This window comes from Artemia franciscana, chromosome 16 (assembly GCF_032884065.1).
Source record: "Artemia franciscana chromosome 16, ASM3288406v1, whole genome shotgun sequence".
Taxonomy (NCBI): domain Eukaryota; kingdom Metazoa; phylum Arthropoda; class Branchiopoda; order Anostraca; family Artemiidae; genus Artemia; species Artemia franciscana.
Window position 1 is genome coordinate 7,655,016 of NC_088878.1, and position 22,299 is coordinate 7,677,314.

General features: G+C 36.6%; 1 protein-coding gene across 1 annotated transcript in view; it reads left to right on the forward strand.

Moving 5' to 3' along the window:
- The first annotated feature begins 2,062 nt into the window (after positions 1–2,062).
- LOC136036993 (protein ROP-like) overlaps positions 2,063–22,299 on the forward strand; it is a 102,832-nt gene continuing 82,595 nt past the window's right edge. The window contains exon 1 of the mRNA XM_065719394.1: positions 2,063–2,081. The gene's annotated coding sequence lies outside the window, so the exon portion shown is untranslated. The remainder of the gene's footprint in view (positions 2,082–22,299) is intronic.

Consider the following 22,299-nt stretch of genomic DNA (forward strand, 5'->3'; position numbering starts at 1 on the left):
TAAGGAGCCACCCGGCTCAATAGTAACCAAAACTCTAAAAAATGGAATTTTGTTACCAATAGTTACGTCAAAAGAATCAAATTTTAATGCTGCGTTAAATATATAAGTTTTATCAAGTTTAGTCTTACCCATCAAAAGTTACGAGCCTGAGAAAATTTGCGTTATTTTAGAAAATAGGGAAAACACCAAGTTTCAAGCTTCTATCTACAAAAATGTGGAATTTCATATTTTTTGCCAGAAGGCAGATCACGGATGCGTGTTTATTTGTTTGTTTGTTTGTTTTTTTTTGTTTTTTTCCCAGGGGTGTTGCGAGAGGGCTCATTCTAACAGAAATGAATAGTTCTAGTGCCCTTTTTAAGTGACCAAAACAATTGGAGGGCACCTAGGCCCCCTCCAATGCTAATTATTTTCCCAAAGTCAACGGATCAAAATTCTGAGATGGCCATTTTATTCAGCGTAGTCGACAGTCCCTGTGGGAGGGGCAACAAGTTACAAACTTTGACCCGTGCTTACATATAGTAATGGTTATTGGGAAGTGTACAGGTGTTTTCAGGAGGATTTTTTGGTTGGGGGAGGAGTTGAAAAGAGGGGGATATGCTGCGGAAACTTTTCATCGAGGAATTTGTCATGGGGGAAGAAAATTTCCATGAAGGGAGCCCAAGATTTACTAGCATTATTTAAAAAAAAAACAATGAAAAAATAAACATGAAAAATTTTTTTTCAGGGGGAAGTAAGGAGCAGCATTAAAACTTAAAACAAACAGAAATTATTACCGATATGAGGGGCTCACCTCCTCCTAATACCTCACTCTTTACGCTAAAGTATGTTTATCCATTTCAACTATTTATTCTACGGCTTTTGTGATTCAGGGGTCATTCTTAATGAATTGGAACAAAATTTAAGCTTTGGTGTAAAGAGCAAAATACTGACGAGGGGGCGAACCTTCTCATATATGTAATAAAAACATGAGAATACAAAAGTTCTTTACGTAAGCTAATTTATAAGTTACGTATATCTTTTACTAATAAAAAGATTCGTAAAAAAATAAAAGTTCTAGTTGCCTTCTTAAGTAACGAAACAATCAGAGGGCAACTAGGCTTCCTCCCCCGCTCTTTTTCTCAAAATCATTTGATCAAAATTATGAGAAAGCCATTTAGCCAAAAAAAAAATGCAAATTTCGTTTTAATTATTCCTCTGCGGAGAGCCAAAATCAAAACATGCATTGATTCAAAAACGTTCAGAAATTAAATAAAAAAACAAGTTATTTTAGCGGGAAGTAAGGAGCGACATTAAATCTTAAAACGAACAGAAGTTACTTCGTATATGAAAGGGCTGCTTCCTCATCAACGCCCCGCTCTTTATTCTAAAGTTTTTTACTGTTTTAAAAAGTAGAATTAAGAGAAAGAGTCAAACTTTAGCGTAAAGAGCGAGGTGTTGATGAGGAAGCAGCCCTTTCTGTTTGTTTTAAGTTTTAATGTCGCTCCTTACTTCCCGTTAAAAAAACTTGTTTTTTTTTATTTAATCTATAATAAAATTAGGTTAGGTTTGGGTAGGTAAGGTTAAGTTAGTTCAAAAAGTGCTTAAATTTGAATTTGCGGTACAAGGGACTATTATATTCGTATATGAACTGCGAAAAATTTATCAGTCATTGTACACTAATTCCCTTACTGGTAGCATGACTTAATACAGAGCATATATTACATTACAGACCCAAAAACCCATAAACACCCTTAGGAGTAATAGACTAAAACTTTCCCGCATATCATGAAGTAAGAATCATTATTTGTAACATCATTCCTTTTTCATATGCCTAATTGTACACTGATACCCTTACTGGTAGCCTAACTTACTACAGAGCATACATTATAGTACAGTTATTATAAACATTAAAAATAATGTACTTATTAGTAGGACAAACTTCACTATAGCCAGTGCACTCTGTAAAGGTCAGATTAAAAGTGTTTGGTAACGGAATGAATCAGACTTGGCCATTCCATGAGGTGATGCTGGTTTTTAATTGAAGTTGAACTAGTTTTGAAACAGCTGAGTAACTGAGAAGTATCATGAGATTTGCAATTCTGGTAAGTTTTATAACAAAATATTTTGCTATTTGTTTTAAAGTTTGATTAGTTCTGGTTTAATGTATAGCGACATTGTGGGGAAATATGTAGTTAATTTCCTCTAAAATTTGTACCTAGCTAAATCCACCCTTTATCCCGTACATTTGCATTCGAAAAAAATAATCTAGTTTGAAAAGAGAAGATTTTTACTAAAAATGTTGCTAGGCCTGCTGTTAATCATGTCTGTTGAGATTGGACCTATCTTATAACCTTCCAATATAGTTTTTTGAAGTATTCTAGCCTATCCATTTTTGTCTGTTGACTTCAAAGAACACCTCAACTGAGAATGAGAAAGTTTAAAAGGAAAATTTCAAATTCCTAAAGTAATTGCAGTTTTCAATGCCCCATGATTTTGGAGCTTTAACGTCACTTGAACTTGCTTAAACAATGATTTTGAATTTTTTTTAAGTGAATTTTTTCGAAATAAATGCTTTTTAATTTTCTTAATGCGCGTTTCCCTTTATTTTTATCTGACACCTTTGTTAACTGGTTTAATTCGAATTCTATATCATATTTCCGGGCTTTTTTGATCTCTTACCGGACTAGTTCGTGGCATCCTATTTTGCTTTTTTTCTTGTGATTTATTTATTCATATATTTCTTTAGATTCTTTTTTAATCCTAAAGACAATTAATGAAAAAACTTGTTCACAAAATAAGTTTTTAAAAAAAAGTTAAGAATTCCATTAAACCAAAAATTAACAAAAAAGAATCAAATAATCTAGCAAGCATAGAGCTACCACAAATCAGCATCAATAAATAATTGAAACCCAAAACGAACAGAAACTACAATAAATAACTGAGTCAAACTCAAAACGAACAGAAATTAGCAAGAGTAGGGTTCAAAACCTCTATGCTTTCTAAAAGCTAGAACATAATTTGCACTTCACTGAACAAAATTCAAATGAATGTTTATTGTTAGTTTAATATGCATATGCTGATATTGATTCCGTAAATCTTAATTAATTTTTGGTTTCTTAAAGATATAAAAGTGAAAACATTTAAAAGAATCTTTTTCAGTAAAATTAAAATGATTCAAAATAGTTCAAGACGTATCGAAACGTGTACGTAAAATCACAGTTTAGCTAGGACGGATATCATAAGCGACGCCATCTTTTTATTTTTGTTTTTTGACAATCACTTCATATTGAGGGAATTATCATAAAAACTTCAAAAAGGAACCATTCGATTGGATATTTAAGGGGCTAGTCACCTTTTTAATAGTCAAGAGTGATTTGAGGGTGAATAATCCCCCTACCACACCCACCATCTCCCAAACCCATTCAATCAAAATTTTGAAATAGCCATTTTGTTCAACATGGTTGAAAGTTCCGGAAATTACGTCTTTGAGGATGACAACCCCTCTTCCCCCACTGCCCTGAGGGCAAAGATTGTAAGTTATGCCCTAGGGGCCTATAAGGTTTTTATAGAAGGTGTTGTCGTAGAAACTTCAAAAGGGTTCACTCGATGTGAAACTTAGAGGACTAGTGCCTTTTTATAGTCAGAAGTGATTGGAGGGCAACTAGTCCCCCTCCCACGCCCACCATTTCCCCAAACACATTTAATCTATATTTTGAAATAGCCATTTTATTCAACATAGTTGAAAGATCCGGAAATTATGTCCTTTGAGGATGAAATTACCCCACAGACCTCAGGACAAGCGTTGTAAGTTATGCCCTTAGGGCATATAAGGCTGTTATAGAAAGTGTTCTTGTAGAAATTTCAAAAAGGACTCATTCGATTGGGAATTGAAAGGGCTAGTGCCCTTTTCAATAGTCGAAAGCGACCGGAGAGCAACTAGTCCCCTTCCCACGCCCATCTTTTCCCAAACACATCCAATCAAAATTTCGAGACTGCCATTTTGTTAAACGTAGTTGAAAGGGCCGAAAATTATGTCTTTGAGGATGACATATCCCCCCTCCTCACAGTACTCAAGGAAAAAGGTTTTAATTTATAACCTGTGGGCATATAAGGTTTTTTTTTATAGAAAGTGCTGTCGTAGAAACTTCGAAAAGGGCTCATTTGATTGGAAATTGAGAGGTTTAGAATCCTTATATCTCAAATTTTCATAACACTTCCAATCAAAATTTTTAAATAGCTATTTTGTTCAACGTATTTGAATGATGTGGAAAATTATCTTCTTGAGGATAACACATCCGCTCTGCCCTCAGGGCAAAGGTTGTAAGTTATGCCCTGGAGTATTTAAGGTTTTCATAGAAAGCGTGATCATATAAACTTTGAAGGGGGCTCATTGGATTGGTAATCAGAATTTATAGCATTTTTTCAAGAGTCAAAGTGATCGGACGACAGCTAGCCCCCCCCCCCTACATACACACGTCGTATTGTTTTGAAATGCATGTAATGGCAATTTTGAGATAACAACTATTTTCAAAACAGTCTATATATAATGGGCTGTTGGGTTGAAACAAATGCCAGGGCCTATGGGCAAGGGTTGTTAGTTATGCCCAGGGTTTTTTAAGTTTTTTTTATGAAAGGGATGGTTGTATAAACTTTAGAAGAGGGTCATTTGCTTAAAAATTGGAATTTTTAGTTCTGTTTTAAGAGTCAATGGAGTGATGGAGGGTAGCTAACATCTCCCCTACCGACAGCCCCTCTTTTCCTGGCGAATCTTTGTAAAATTGTGAGGTAGCAATTTGGTTCAAAATCGTCCAAAGAGCGAAAACAATGCCTCTAAGGTAGACACAATTCCCCCAGTACCCTGGGCCGAGGGTTTTTAGTCATGGCCCGGGGTTATATATGGTTCATATGGGATGGTTGGTTGTACTAAATTCAGATGGGTCTCGTTCGACTTTATATTTGAAGTTATATTGCCCTTTTTAAGAGTTAAAGTGATATGAGAGACCCACCCTCATGCCCAGCATTTCCCATAACAAACATCCAAACAAAGTATTGAGACATGAACTTTTTTTTTAATATTGTTGAAAGGTTCAGTAGTTATGCTTAACAATAGCCGTAGTAGCAGAAGTAGCATTATAGTCCAGGACTTTTAGCTCAAAAAAGGGTCGAACCCGGACAAAATTGCAATATAAACGAAAATGGTACCAAAATGATCAGAAAAAAATCCTGTAAAACATACTAAAAGTCCCCATAAATCCGAGTGGGGCGAGTACCCGAAAAACAGGGGAAAAGGGGGAAATGCGGGGGAAAATGGGAAAAATGCCGAACATGCCCAGAAAATAGTTTAAAGTGAGTTTTCTGGGGTTTTCACATACGCTGATTACGAAATTGACATCTGAAATTCAGTATAGAAAAAGAGTACTACGGAAAACGGGGGAACAGGGGAAAGAGGGGAGAAAAGAGAAGAATACAGGGTAGGGGTAGAAAGCGGTTTGGAAGATATTTTCTGGGGTATTCCTATCTGGTGATTATGAAATTGAGATATAAAATGATATACAAAAATCGATTAACATAAAACGGGGAAATGGGGGGGGGAGGGAGGGGAAAAAGGAAAATGTACAGGGTAGGGGTAGAAAGCATGTGGAAATATGTTTTCTAGGGTTTTTCTATCTGCTGATTATAAAATTGACATCTAAAACAAAGTTCGAGAACAAATACAGGAGATCTATAGAGGTTCGTTTGACGTTTGACCAGTCCCTCTTCTGGAAAGCGACAAAGATTGTTCATGACGAGCCTCCAGCAAGTCCCCTGAAGAAAATTGTAACAATGCTTGGAGGGTTCCATACACGAATGAGCTTCTTAGGGGCCATAGGCTATATAATGGAAGGGTCGGGCCTGAAAGAGATGTTAGAACTTGTGTACGGGGAGAATACAGTGAAACACATTTTCAGCGGCAAAGCGGTTGCAAGAGCCGTAAGAGCTCACGAGCTAGTCGACGCATCACTGAATATTTCACTTTTGTGCCTGGCATATTCAATTCCGTATGGCGAGAGACCTTCCGACCACGAAGATCTTGTACGAGTCTCCAGCGTGTATGACGATTTGGTGGATGGAAAGATTTCCGTGGAAGAAGCGGCTAACCACGAAGCCCTTCAGGCGATTTCGCTACGCCTCGAAGCCTTAAAATCGTCTCTGAAATCCAGCAGAACTGCGAAACTATTCATGCAGTATTCCGAGATGGTTTCGATCGTTCGGAAGTTTCTGAAAGCAGAAAGGACTGGAGACTGGGATCTCTACTTATCCTCTCTTTCTGATATGCTCCCATACCTCGCAGCTGCGGGGCATAATCTTTATGCCAAGTCAGTTCGACTTTTTCTTCAGATGATGCAGGAACTTGAAGCATCGAATCCACAGCTCTTCGAACAGTTTGCAAGCGGCAAGTTTATTGCCCGACGAAGTGATCGTTTTTGGGCTGGATTGGCTCCAGACCTCGTCATCGAGACAGTCCTGATGAGGAGCTTAAAAACAGATGGAGGGCTGACAAGAGGAAAAGGGATGACTGAGCTTCAGAGAAACATATGGACAATGTCTATGCCAGTACTCGCTTCAGTGAATGATCTAATGCAGAAACTGACGGGTCTAGAGTACAGTTCTAGTGAACAGCACGTTACTGCAACCGCAGCACGAATACAGAGAGATACTAAGGATCTACTGACGTTTCTTGAATTCCTTCTAGAGAACTCTCCTTTCACTAGTTCCACAGAGCTTAGAAGTATAGGTTCCGGGCTGATTGCCCATAAAGGCGTCAATGCAGAGGATGCTAAAGCTGTAGGTGAGCTAATCCTCCAGCGCATGGATGGCCAATCCGTCGAAAGTTTTTCATTCAGGAAGAAAGACAAAGTCGTTACACTGGCATCCAATGGGAACATTAGGATAGATGGCGAGATTTTGCATATCGATCCTGCACTGCTTTTTCAACGTCTTTCGACTGCTGCCCGTACATCTGAAAATGACATGGCAGAAACTCTACGTTACGAACTGTGCAGTTATCTGCCCGCTTTGTTTGAGAATCCTGGCACAATGCGTCAGCCAGACAAACCTGCACAAGCGAAAGCAATATGGAAAGAAGCGAACACAGACTCGATTCACCACCTGCCAGTGTCAGATCGTGTCACTGTAGTTGACGGAGGTTGGCTGCTTCAGCAAGTACCTTGGAAGATTGGTGATACTTATGATTCAATCTGTGACAGCTATGTTAGTTTCGTTACTCGACGCTGTACCTCCCCTACTGTTGTCTTCGATGGATACAGCGCTGGTCCAACCACGAAAGATGCTACGCACAACCGACGGTGTAAGGGAAGCCAGCATCAAGTGATCGATTTCAGTTTAGGGATGAAGCTCCAGAAAAAGAAGGAAGAGTTTTTGAGCAACTCTCAGAACAAACAGCGAATTATAAGCTATATCGGGGAAAAACTCAGAGCCAAAGGATTTGAAGTCGTCCATGCGAAGTACGATGCTGACTGTCTAATCGTGAAGACTGCCGTAACGAAAGCAGAAAACTCTGAAACAATAGTTCTTGGCAACGACACTGACCTTCTGATTCTACTCTTGTATCACCTCCCGCCTAATGCAAAAACACTTTACTTCGAATCGTCAACGAACGCAAAAGAAGCGATAACACGGTTCTGGTGCCTCAACGAAGTGCAAAAAAAATGGGAGATGTATCCAGGCTGTTTCTGGTAGGGCACGCACTCTTGGGATGTGACACGACCTCACGAGTTTTTGGACTTGGAAAGCAAGCTGTGCTACCTCTTTTGAAGAAGAGCGAAGTGTTCAGAAAAAAATGCAAAGTGTTTCTCGATGAATCATCGTCCAAAGAGGAAATTGTGAAAGCGGGTGAATATCTTCTCCTCAGCTTGTATAAAGCACGACCAAACGAAGATCTCACTAAGCTGCGACATCGAATTTTCTTGGAAAAAGTTTCTTCGTCTAATACTACGGCGTTTGTTAAGCCTGAAAGGCTTCCGCCAACCGAAGCTGCAGCTTCATTCCACTCCCAGCGAGTGAGCCTCCAGGTATCCCGTTGGAAAGGGGAACCAGCTGACCTCGACCCGGCTGACTGGGGTTGGGTCCTCAGAGAACATAAATACTCACCTGTGATGACCCATTTGTTGCCCGCACCTCAGACTCTTTTGAGTGTCGTGAGATCCAACTGTAAGACAGGCTGCGAGAACTCGCGATGCAGCTGTAAGAAAAATGGATTAGCGTGTGCGTTCGCGTGCGGAGAATGTCAGGGTATCAAATGTTTGAACAGGGACAACGAGATTGTCGAAGACGAGGAGCTCGACTAGTGATATCAATGCTGTGTTTTTCAAGTCAACTATACTGCCTTCGAAAGTGCAAATTTTACATATAATAGCCATTTTATATATAACTGCCAAGCGGTTGTTTTCTTTATGTTTAGTAATTCAAATGGTTGTAAGAAATGTCTGTGATTCAAGAAAGTACAAGTTTGATACTTAAGCGAGTTATTTTGTCCATAGGCCTACTTATTAGCCATTAGCAGCTGGCTCAGGAGTCAGGCCTCCCTTCCCCTTTTCCGTTGTTTCCTCCAGTTTTGTTCGGTTTTCATGGTTCTCGTTTTCTTTCCTTCATTTTAGGGGTCAGTTTCGTGATCAGCAGATAGAAAACCCCCAGAAAACACATTTCCACATGCTTTCTACCCCTACCCTGTATATTTCCCTTTCCCCCCCCCCATTTCCCCGTTTTATGTTAATCGATTTTTTTATATCATTTTATTTCTCAATTTCGTAATCACCAGATAGGAATACCCCAGAAAATATCTTTCAAACCGCTTTCTACCCCTACCCTGTATTCTTCTCTTTTCTCCCCTCTTTCCCCTGTTCCCCCGTTTTCCGTAGTACTCTTTTTCTATACTGAATCTTAGATGTCAATTTCGTAATCAGCGTATGTGAAAACCCCAGAAAACTCACTTTAAACTATTTTCTGGGCATGTTCGGCATTTTTCCCATTTTCCCCCGCATTTCCCCCTTTTCCCCTGTTTTTCGGGTACTCGCCCCACTCGGATTTATGGGGACTTTTAGTATGTTGTACAGAATTTTTTTCTGATCATTTTGGTACCATTTTCGTTTATATTGCAATTTTGTCCGGGTCAAACCCTAAAAGTCCTGGACTATTAGTAGCAGTATGCAAACAGTATCTTTTTTTCAGCATCCCTTTCAACAAACGATGAAATTTTCAAACAGTTCGTGGTGACGAACTGTAGTAAGGAGCGACCCGGCTCAATAGTAACCGAAACTCTAAAAAAAGAGAATTTTGATACCAATAGTTACATCAAAAGGATCACATTTTAATGCTGATTTTAAATATATAAGTTTCATCAAAATCAGTTATACCCATCGAAAGTTACGAGCCTGAGATTATTTGCCCCATTTTAGAAAATAGGGGGAAACACCCCCTAAAAGTCATAGAATCTTAACGAAAATCACATCATCAGATTCAGTGTATCATAGAACCTTGTTATAGAATTTTCAAGCTCCTGTCTACAAAAATGAGGAATTTCGCATTTTTTGCCACAAGACAGATCACGGATGCGTGTTTATTTGTTTTTTTTGTTGTTTTTTTTGCGTCTTTTTCTCAGGGGTGATCGTATCGACTGAGGGGTCATATATTGTCGCAAGAGGGCTCATTCTAATAAAAATGAAAAGTTCTAGAGCCCTTTTTAAGTGACCAAAAAATTGGAGGGCACCTAGGCCCCCTCCCACGCTCATTTTTCCCAAAAGTCACCAGATCAAAATTCTGAGATAGCAATTTTATTCATCATAAAAACCTAATAACTATGTCTTTAGGGACGCCTTACTCTTCCGCAGTCCCCGTGGGAGGGGCTGCAAGTTACAAACTTTGACCTGTGTTTACATATAGTAATGGTTACTGGGAAGTGTACAGACGTTTTCGGGGGGACGTTTTTGTTTTAGGGAGGGTATTTGAGGGGGGTTACGTGGGAGGATATTTCCATGGAGGAACTTTTCATGGGGGAAGTAAATTTCAATGAAGGGGGTGCGGGATTTTCTAGCATCATTAAAAAAAAAACAATGAAAAAATAAATATGAAAAGTTTTTCTACTGAAAGTAAGGAGCAGCATTAAAACTTAAAACGAACAAAAATTATTACAAATATGAGGGGTTTACCTCCTCGTTATGCCTCACTCTTCACACTAAAAGTATTTTTAGTAATTTCAACTATTTATTCTACGGCCTTTTTGATTCAGAGTTCATTCTTAAGGAATTGGGACATTTAAGCTTTAGTGTAAACAGCGAGGTATCGACGAGGGTTGACCCCCTCATATACGCAATAAAAACATACGAATATATAAGTTCGTTACGTAAGTTAATTCGTGAGTTACGCATTATTTTTGCCAATGAAAACTTTTGTAAAAAAGTTCTACTTGCCTTTTTAAGTAATCAAAAAATTGGAGGGAAACTAGGCCTCCTCCTTCACTCCTTTTTTCTCAAAGTCTTCCAATAATTGCAATTAATTAATATGAAAATTTTGTTTTAATTATTTATGTGTGGAGAGCCAAGATCAAAACATGAATTAATTCAAAAACGGCCAGAAATTAAATAGAAAAAAACAAGTTTTTTTAAATGAAAGTAAGGAGCAACATTAAAACTTACAACGAACAGAAATTACTCCGTATATGAAAGGGGCTTTTCCTCCTCAACGCCCTGATCTTTACGCTAAAGTTTCTTACTGTTTTAAAAAGTAGAGTTAAGAGAAAGAGTCAAACTAATAGAGCTGGAAATGAGTCTATTAGAGTAAGACTGGTCACAAGGAAGCTTTACATTGCTCTAAACCCACCTCAATGCCATAAGTTCTTGTTGAAGGTGTGATAAAGCATTCTGGTCAGGAAATGATAGATGCGTTTTTAAAATCGTTTGTAAACGTCTCTAAGCTTGATGACGCTGGAGTCGCCCCTCCCCTCTTTCTGCAGCAAACAGATAAGAAAATTACCAGTGTATCCATGTCTAGCAAAAACATATTTATAACGCTCAATTAGCTGGATATCACTAGCACTTCAGAACCTGACATGATACCCAATATCATCCTTGAAATATGTGCCCCTGAACTGGTTCATTCGCTTCTCTGTAATATAAATAATTTACAGCTGGGTCATTTCATTAAGTTTGAAAAGTTCAGTTCACGTGACAAAACAAAAACAAAATATATTGCGACTCTACTATCCTGGGATCTTATCCTTTGCCAATTCTGGGTTTCCAACTTTTTGGCCGATGAATGTGTCCCCTGAGCACCCAAAAATGTGCTTTTTTTTAGCTGAAACGTGTCAGTCTTGAAATATCAAAAACCAGGGGTAACTTTTTACCAGTTGTACTACTGACCAAAGACGCTTGGTATGTCACTTTCTGTTAACATCTAATGTACTTGGAAAAAAACATAAGACTGTTCATACAAAATGACTAAGCATGAAGGCACGAAACAGAATTCATATAAAAATGTAAATCTTTTACTTATGAAATCTCTGGCAAAACATGGATGCTAGAAAAGAAAAAAAAATGATGAGGAAAAAACACCTCTTTGGTGAAAATGGATATTTTTCACCAAATTATACATCCAAAATGTTTCATTTTATTTCATAAATTTACAAAATGTGTCCTTTCTATATCCCAAATTTCTAAAGTGTGTGATTAATGTGCCCTTATATGTCATTATGTCCCAGTACATGGGATTTTGTCCTTTTGACATAAAATGTATCCAGTTAGCAACCCCATGCCTGAATCACCAAGCCCCTTTAGTCTCTAGTTTTATATATTATCAACAACCGCCCGATTCAGGCGATAGAAGAGCTTTAGTAAAGGTCTTATCCTCTAATGGTATACCGGATAAACACATTAAACTGATTAAAAAATAGAGCACCAATGTTTCGGTTATTGTAGGAAATGAGGTTTGTAACTGGGCTAGCATTAAATCAGGAGTTAAGTAGGGTTGTGTCCTTTTCCCATTTATATGAATCGGGGTGCAAAAATGGGCTTGAAAATCAATGTTAAGAAGACTAAGTAGCTAAGACTATGAATAAGTGAATATGAAGAGGTTATTTTGGGTAACGAGAGGATCGATGAAGTGGACAAATTCATTTACCTTGGAAGTGAAGAGTACAATAGTCAAGGCCCAGGAGTGGGATGATAAGTCTACGCATCAACATTAGAACATTGGAATCTACGGTGATGACTGGGGCTAAGTATAATTCTGAAGTGCGGGTGCTCCATAAAACGGACTAGGATTTACTAGATGTTTTCCAGGAAAATTGCCTACTAATTGTTTTGGGTACCCGACTGACTAACTGTATCTCAAACAGTAATCCGAACAAAAAGTGTTGGTCAACCCCGCCTTCTAAAGCTATTGAAATGAAGCAAGAAATATTGAAATGGCTAGAACATGTTAACCGGATGAAGGATGAAATATTGCCCAAGATCTTCCTTATCGAGAAACAGTCTATGGCGAAACAAAAAGCAGGTCTTCCCCGAATGGGGTAGCAGGATGTCGTAAGGAAAAATTCAAGGAAAATAAAAATTTCTCAGGAGGGAATAAAAAGGTAGACTTGGAATAAATTGAGATGGAGGAGAATTTTTCGTAGCTGTTGGCCTCAGGTGGCTTGGTGTTGCAATTAGTTGCTAGTAGTAGTAGTAAATAATTGCAAACAATTTATTTTACTTAGTGACAATTGCCTTTTGGAACGCACCCATTTTTGTCATAAAGTACTTATATTACTCAGTAAGGTGTGAATGGTGTTTTGGTCTATTCATTTTACTTGTTCATCACTCCACAAACAATCATTCAAAAGCCAATTATTAAAGAGTAGATAAATTTGTTTTTTTGTTATATTTTCACCTCATTTGCTTTCAAAGTTTAGAAAGCCTTGCGCCAGGAACTCGACTAATCGTATCATCCGCCATCATTCAGATTGACATTACAGCCCAGTGCTTGAATAGAATGATGCTAACACCCAGGCAAACAAACTTTATTCATTGATTTAATAAGCTATTCAGTGGCTAAGGCTTATGAATAAAAGAGCTGTTTTATGAACTGGAAATTTTTCTTATTGGCACTTTATTAGAAAGGAGAAAGGCAATTTAGCTTCTAGAATTCTCGCTTAAAAGCGCTGATGGGGAAAAGGCTAATAGACATAGGGAAATGATTTATTCATTGTTGTCAAATAATAACACTCAGGCCGAAAATTATCAATACCCGAAGCAAATAAAGTAATTTAGAAATTTCATAATGAGGACAATGAGTATCAGTTATGGAAATACTTACAACTTATTTTTAAACTTCTTTAACTGTTAACTTTGGTATCAATTAATTTAAATAGTTTCTTAGACCAAACTGCTTTTCCATTTACGGAAAATTGATTAAAGAAAAAATGGGTTTAATTTCTATAAAGCAGTGAACGAAAATAACATATATAAACTACACTTTAACTAAAAAAATTAAAAATACTCCGAATTTTTCAGCCCCACGTCCGGGAGCTGATATTTGAGGTGATATTTTAGGTCCGGGAGCTGACCGGGAGGTGATATTTTTTTGTGGTGTTTTATTTGTCACGGTATTTTAATTATGATATCTTAAAAAAGTCTTAAATTGTCGGTTTGTAATTTTTTATTTTTTTCGGTATTTTTATTTTTTTAGTTAAAGCGTAGTTTATATATTTTATTTTTGTTCACTGCTTTATAGAAATTAAACCTGTTTTTTCTTTACCTAATTTTTTGTTTCGTATCAATTAATTGTACTTTTTAGTCCCTTATAGATTAAATCTCTGTGGGCTTATGTTCCAAGTACGTTTTCCTCGCGACAGTTTTCTCAATGCCTTAAAGAGAAGAAATCCTTAAGGAAAATATACCCACATAACTGACATAGCATTGCACTGTATTGGCCTTAAACAGCTCGATTCTGCAAAAATTTGTTAGCAGTAGTAGTTGTACTAGATATGTCCTATGTTGACTTTATTGTCTGCACAAATTTCTTCTCACAATTTCGGTCCGCAGGATATCTGACTGAATATATCAAATTTCCGATTAGTAGAAATAGTGATAACGCATCTAAATTTAATTGTTGATTTAGAAAATTAGTAGATGTGGGTATTTAGAACTCAGATCCCACATTCTCGGATAGAAATAAAGGAGTAAGGATGAGCAACAATTTTAAAATATCTAATCAAGTCTAGGTATGTTCCCTCAGAAATTCACTGTCCGATTTCTATGGTTATAATGCCCAAAATCTGACTCTAGAACCCGGGTTGAATTTTAGAACCCCAGCGCTTAATCTTCAACCTGGATAGAGCCCTAACACCTGAAATTCAAAGATTACCATCTTTTTTAAGAGGATAGAGATCCTCCAGAGCTATTGTTGGCGTATAGGATGTCAAATCGACGTTTCGGTTGCTGGGTCTTTTTACAGAGACAACTAGCCGGCTTGTCTCTCAAACTTGCTGCAGCGGGGATCGAACCCTGGTACTCCGTTTTGCCAAGCAGAGAATAAATCCACTGTGTTACGACTGGTATATCCTGGTAAGATGGTCACTGAAAACTGAGCTTGTTTGAATTTTGTAGACAATTATAATTGCACACTAAAAGTTATTAGAGACACATAAATTAGTCCTTGTTTTGTGCAAGCTTGTCAGTATTTTCTTTTCATAAGAAGAACATCCTGTTGTGTATGTTTTTAGGGGGTGAGGGTTTCAAATGTTTTTGAAGTATTTTGCCTAGATGCGTCAAACATTTTTATTAAGGCCGTATCGGGGGGGGGGATGGGTTAGGGGGTTTACAACCCCCCTTGAAATGTTTGTACGACTAAAAACAAAGTAATAGAAATGAATATAGACAAGTTTCTGATTAATAATTTGTTAAGTTTTATTTTTGAGCTCTCCCAAAAAACAATCTCACGAGTAGAATATCCTGTTGTACTGTTTAATTTTTGTTCGTTTTAAGCTTTAGAGTCACTTTTTACCACCTTAAAAAAAAGTTTTGCTTTCTAAAATCAATTTTAGCTTGTCAAGATTCAATTTGTTGAAAAATATCCCGAGTCATTTTGTTTGGGCTAGTTTTGTAGATATATCTTATATAATTGGCGAAGCAGTTATTTTATTTATTTTTTTTAAGTTTCAACGTCACTTTTTACCGCTGTAAAAGAACTTTTGCTTTCTAAAATTAATTTTAGCTTGTCACGAGTCAATTTGTTTGGGCTAGTTTTGTAGATATATCTTATCGATATATCTTATCTAATCGACGAAGCAGTAATTTTTGTTCGTTTTTAGTTTCAACGTCACTTTTTTCCAACGTAATAAAGTTTTGCTTTTTAAAATTAATTTTATTTGTTTGTTTTAAGTTTCAGAATCACTTTTTACCTGTCGGCTTATTGAAAAATATCACGAGTCAATTTTTGGGGTCAGTTTTGTAGATATATCTTATATAATTGATGAAGCAGTAATTTTTGTCCGTTTTAAGTTCAACGTCACTTGCCACCTCTGTAGAAGAAAGTTTTGCTTTCTAAAAATTAATTTTAGCTTGTCACGAGTCAATTTGTGGAAAAAATATTACGAGTCAATTTGTTTGAGGTAGTGGTATAAAATCAAAGAAAGGAAATAATAAATGAAAAGAGGATAATGAAATAGGTGAAAAACGAGGATTTTATCAGCCAGTTGCAAAATATGAAAAACAAGCAAATATTTCGACAAGGACCTCCACCAAGTCGTCCTCAGTGCTAAAAAAAAAATAAGAAAGAGGAAAAAGAAGAAAAGAAACAAAGAAGAAACAACAACAAAATCTAACCTTTTTAAGTGAACTGTACGAGAGGAAAAGAGACACTGAATCAAACAACAAAAACCAACTTGAAATCAATGAAAGAGAAGTTACCAATTAGATTGAATAAGTATCCTTTGCCTTGCAACAGATTTCGCCTGTCTACAATTTCGGAATCATTAGATATGCGGACAGGTTGTCTTAAATTAGACTGGGCAAAAATATTCATAGAGTCTTTTAATGTTAAATTATTGTAAATTGAGCTTAAGGAAATATTTCCTGTGTTTCTATTTATAGCCAAATTGCTATTTATATATTTTTTTTATCTCAATTGCCTTTTTAAAAGATTGCGGTAGGCCATTTACGGTAGATATTAAAGTTGCCTCTTCAAAAAGAACTCTGAGCGCTAAGGAGGACTTGGCGGAGGTCTTTGTCGAAATATTTGCTTGTTTTTCATATTTTGCTACTGGCTGATAAAATCCTCGTTTTTCACCTATTTGATTTTTCTCTTTCAATTTATTATTTCCTTTCTTTGTTTTCATACGTCATGCTTAGCCAGTATGGTCTTAGAACGTATTTGAGCTAGTTTTGTACATATATCTTATAAAGTTGACTAAGTTGTAATTTTTGTTGGTTTTAAGTTTCAATATCACTTTTTACCTCCGTAAAAAAGGTTTACTTTCTAAGAATTAATTTTAGGTGTTTTTTTAACATACACAACACACATAACAAAAATATTTTTATTTGACTTGAGCAGTGAAACCAAAACAACCTGATCTTTTTAAGGATAAAAAATAGGTTTTACTTTTGAGATCCCTTAAATTTTTGCACAAAATATATATTTTTTTTTGTTACGTAAATAAACAGTTTTAGAGGAATGTCTTTAGGAATTTGCACTTAAGAATTTTAATAGTTTTATAACGTAAAAACGTAACAGAAATGAATATAGACAAACTTTTGATGGCCTTTTTAAGTTTTATTTGTGAGCCCTCCCCGAAAAAAAAAACCCTCATAAGCAGAACATCCTGTTGTGTTATTTAATTTTCGTTCATCTTAAGTTGCAACTTCACTTTTTACCTCCGTAAAACAGTTTTGCTTTCTAAAATCAATTTTAGCTCGTCACCATACAATTTGTTGAAAAATATCACCAGTCAATTTGTTTGGGCTAGCTTTGTAGATACATCTTATATAACTGGCGAAGTAGTAATTTTGTTCGTTTTAAGTTTCAACATCACTTTTTAAAAAAAGTTTTGCTTTCTAAAATTAATTTTAGCTCATCACGAGTCAATTTGTTGAAAAATATCACGAGTCAATTTATTTGGGCTAGTTTTGTAGACATATCTTATAAAATTGGCGAAGCAGTAATTTTTGTTTGTTTTAAGTTTCAATGTCACTCTTTACCTCCGTAAAAAAGTTTTACTTTCTAAAATTAATTTTAGGTCGTTTTTTTTAACATACGCAAAACACATAACAAAAAGATTTTTATTTGACTTGAGCAGTGAGACCAAAACAACCTGATTTTTTTAAGGGAAGAAATCGATGTTTCGTCACAGAAATTGCAGAAAACGATACTTGGCTATGAGTTGCCAAAATGGGGTGCCAAGAACCTCCTATATAAGGCGATTACATACTTAGAATTTCAATTCTCTTGGATTTGAGGTTTGGTGGCACGAAACACCAATTTGCTGTGGCACGAACTCTCTTGTCACCCAAAAAGTTTAATATATCAGGCGATTTTCTTTCAAAAGAGGTTTGTTCGGATATTTTTAAGAAGACTGATTCGATACGATCACCCCACTAAAAAAAATAGAATACATCGGAGCTTCCCATACAAAAAAAAGGGATTTTCCTTGTTCAAGGTGAGGGGCTGTAATTCTCCTAGGCCAGATTTTGGTCATGGCGAATCCAATAGCACACTTTTAATTTCAATTTGACACCATTTTTGAGGGGCTTAAGGTTTTTTTTCAATTGTTAGAAATATACTTTCGGAATAAGCTTGAACTGGTAAGATTAATCAATTCAAGAGTTCCTGAATCAGTTGCAAATGAACCTTTTCCCTGAGACAATATTTTTTCAAAACGGCTTTTAAACTTGTGTTTACTATGGGTTCTGGTTCGCTCTTTACTAGGTTGCTGATATTGCTACAACCATGACGCCACAAATGTAGGTAAAGCTATCCCCTTGACCGATTTTCTTGTTACCTAATACCTCTTCATCACTATTTATCCCTAGTCTAAGTGAGTGAGTCTCCTTAGCACTAATTTCATACCAATTCTTTCATCCCAAGCCCTCACAAACTCCGAAAAATTTATTCGTTTCACTAACATTTGATTGCATCGACATAAGCGAATTGGACTTACAGTGCTGCTCGGGCATTAATATACAATTGGAAATTGTCAGATTATAAATCTCCATCTGGTCGATAATCAGAGAAAAACCGAAACACCCGATTTATCGCACTCTTCAAATGGTCGTTTTGCCAACGCGTGTGGATCTAATCCTCCCCAGCGATTATGGACAAAGCGACATTTTAAAGCATAGCTCGTATTCATAAGATTGCTATCACAGAAGCTTCCCCCCTATTAGCATTGAGATGTAAGCTTGTAAGCCAAATTATAAACCGCTAAGTAGCCAGATGGGGGTAAATAAGAAAATGGTTGTTGGATGATGTTCCCCTATTGTTCAGTTGAAAAATAGATGCTAGTTTATACAATCCTAATGGTTCTGTTTGGAAGAGGGAGGGGTGTTTTATGCCCTTGAAAAAAGGAAAGTTATCGCCTCATTTGATAAGCATCAATTTATGGGGAGGTTTGTATTGCTCTCTTTCTAGATCTATATAAGTCATTCTTTTGAAAAATTGTAGGTATGGTAACGAAGGGATCCTAAAGAAGACAAAGGCTCAATAGCTGCTAGTAGTTAACTGGAAGTTAGATGTCTTTGGCATTCAAATTTTCCTATTTAAGTAAGACCCGTGTCGGATTTTCTTCAAAATTACCTGAATTTTCTTTTATTTTGGTCGTTTATTTACTTCTAGCCTTCGGTTAGTTATCCCCAGCCCTGTATATTCTTTAAACATAGATAAATTGAAAATGAACAGGAAAACACACTTTCAAATTTGATTTTCAATGACAATTTATTTCACTTATTTATGTTTTTCTATTTTTCCACTGCCCCCTCCCTTGTGCTCAGTAAACACAACCAAACATTTCGTGGTAACGAACTGTAAGTAAGGAGTGAATCGGCTCAATAGTAACCGAAACTAGAAAACGGAATATTGACATCGATAGATACATCAAAAGAATCAAAATATTATGCTGATTCGAAATACATGAAATTTATGGAGTTTAGTGTTATCCAACAAAAGTTACGAGCCTGAGAAAACTGGCCTGATTTTTCAAATAGGGGCGAAACACCACCTAAAAGTCCCCTCAAAAACCATAAAATTTAGCAAATCAGAAAAGCCTATTGTAGAAAGTTCATCCTCCTATATATTCTGCATTTTTTGTCAAAAGAAAGATCACACATGGGTGTTTGTTTCTTTTTTTAGGGGTGATTCTATCAAGATAATGGGCCTAGAAAATAATACGGAAGACCAAGAGACTACTTGACGACAACAACAATTGGAAAGCACAACATTGACTCCGAAAGCACAACAACGGAAGACAATATGCGGAGAGAGTTCTACGAGGTTTTTGACAGAGTGTTAAATGAGTTTGAAGAGCATTTTTCTATCCAGCTGCCAGTGCTAGAAGCCACACGTTGCCTTAACCCCAAATCCAAAAATTTTATGGACTCGGATTTACATCCTGTGAGCATGACATACTTCGATCAGGTAGGAATCGACACTATGCAACTGAAGTGTCAAGCTTTAATTGCTCGTGCATTTCTGTCGCAGCTTCCACAGAAACCGGCAAATGCTTTAGATGTCTTCGAAAGCCTCGTAGGATTGAAATAAGCTTATCCTGAGCTTCTTAAAGGTTGTCAGGATAGTCCTCACACTCCCGCTCAGAACGTGCTCAAATGAAAGTTTTTTCTCTGTGTTGACGTTTGTGAAGGACTAACTCCCGACAACGATGGAAAACGAGCGGCTTTCGTATTTGCTGCTTATATTCTCTGGGAAAGCTGGAGTGAAGGAGCTCGCTTTTGAAAAAATGAAGCAAAGGAGATATCTATTGCTGAAGTAAGTGTACGTAAGTTTCTGACTTATACAGTAAATGTTCCATTTTTGATACTTTTTTGGTCTCTAAATAAGCTTTAAAATGCGAACCCCAAAGGTATTACGATGCCTAAAGGCATTTCCGAAATGGCGCCACTGCCTCTAGAGAAACTAATATCTAAGGTCTAATTTTGTCTGTGTGAAATTTTAAGCCAGTAATCAAAAATCTTTCTTATAGTAATAAAGAGCGAAGTTGAAAGTTAAAACGAACATGCTTCACCAACTATGACCTACAAAACTAGCTCAAATAAGTTAACGTGTGATATTTCCAGTATCTTTAGAATTCTTAACAATTAGCGCTCTACTGAAAGCTGAGGTTGCTTGAGTTTTTTAGAGAACCATAATTGTTTGAAAAAATTACAATATCATGGCCTGTGAAAGACTATTAAGAGCCTTGGAAGTTAGTCTTTTATTTTCTGCAAACTATTTATGGATTGTCCTGCCCATAGGAGAATATTTCGGGGGATTTGTTTTGTGTGTTTTTAGGCGCTAGTTTTTGGATTATGCAAATACTAGAAAATACTACGAGTCCATTTATTTTAGCTAGTTTTATGGATTTATCTTGAAAAATGAGTGAAGTAATGATTCTTGACGTTTTAAGTTTTAATTTTTGTAAGGATTTTCAATTGTTACTTCCAAGACAAACTGGAGAAAGATGGATTTGTTCCAACCAAATTGGGCCTTGCAAAATTTTTTCCCGGGAAAAGTCTTCTCTTTCAGGATTTCGGAAATATTTTAAACTTGTATCCAGAAGTACGTTGATTTTTTTTTACCTTCATTCTTTTTTGTCCTTAACTTCAATAGTTGGTTCATAATTCCAATAAAAAAACAGTATATTTTGGACCAGACCAGAGATATGATTACGCTAGGTTACCTTAAATAGGTAAATTTTTTCCATTGCCAAACTGCCTTTCCATGACGGAGAAATATACGTTCAAATGGGGATAAAGTCATCTATTAGACAGTGAAAACAGATACAAAAGTCTGGATATGGTGATATGGGTTGTTTTCACTATCTAATAGATAAACTTATCCCCATTTGAATGTTTATTTGTTCAATAGTATATATTTACTATTACTTACTCAACAGGGGGAGGAGGAGTTAGTATGTAGTTAATCTGGAAGAGACTCTGAAAATTCAATGGATACAAACTTTCTGAGTGTGATGAAAAAAGAATTTAATTATTGTAATATTTAGATTAGAAGGGACCATACAGTAAACTGGTGCCGAAAATATAATAGTTACAATACTTCTTGCTGTTATTGTTAGTATATTGTTTATCTTGTTATTACATCCCGGTTGTCTCTTACCTTTCTAATTTTGAAAAAATAAATTTCTGCATAGGCATAAATATTAGGAGAAAGTCAACACAAAGACAAAAGTAAGGTAGGAAGAGACTTTGTTCTTCAACCTGTTGCTCAGGGTTGGTGGTTCATTAAGTTTGATCGAATATCGGCATAGTTTTTTTTTTCGTTTAGCTGCAGAGCACATGCGTAGCTAAAGTGTTTAGCACCGAGTAGTAATGTCAATTTTTGCACCACCCTTTTACTGCCATAATGCAAGTAGATCATAATATTGACGATAAGAAAATTCAGTTTAGCACCCTCTTAGAGTCTACGCCCGGGGACAGCTATCCCCTCTTGCCCCTTTCCTTCTTTCAACGTTACTGTTGCAAAGATCATTCTCCGAGGAAAATTGGAAATTTTTGAGCTGCTTTGCCAAGAAAAATGCTATTTATGGGAATATTAGTTAGTAAGAAAGTAAATAATTTACCCTTCTAATACTAGTAAGTCAATATTACCTTTAATACTGTGTCAGGGTGAGTACTATCAAAGGGGAGTAAGTCGAGAATACTATTTAGACAAATGTTACCACAGCCAATGGCCCCCATGCGACTGAACCCCACTTAACTCTGTCTTATTCAACTCAACCCCATTCACAGCAACACTCATGCATCTCATCCCCCATTTAACTATGGAACTCAATTCCCGCTCAACTCAATCACATTCAACTCAACTATCATGCAATTCAACCCCCATGCAAGTCGAACCCCATTCAACTCAACTCCCATTCAATTCAACCCCAACTGAATTAAACCTAAAATTTGAATTGAGATTGGGTTGCATGGAGTTGAGTTGAATGAAGGTTGAGTAAAAGTGGGGTTAAATAAAACAGAAGTTGAGTTGAATGGGGAGTTGAGTTGTGGGGGGAGGGTTGAGTTGAACGGAGGTTGATTTGAATTGGGGTGACGATGAAGGGGTTGAGTTGAATAGGGG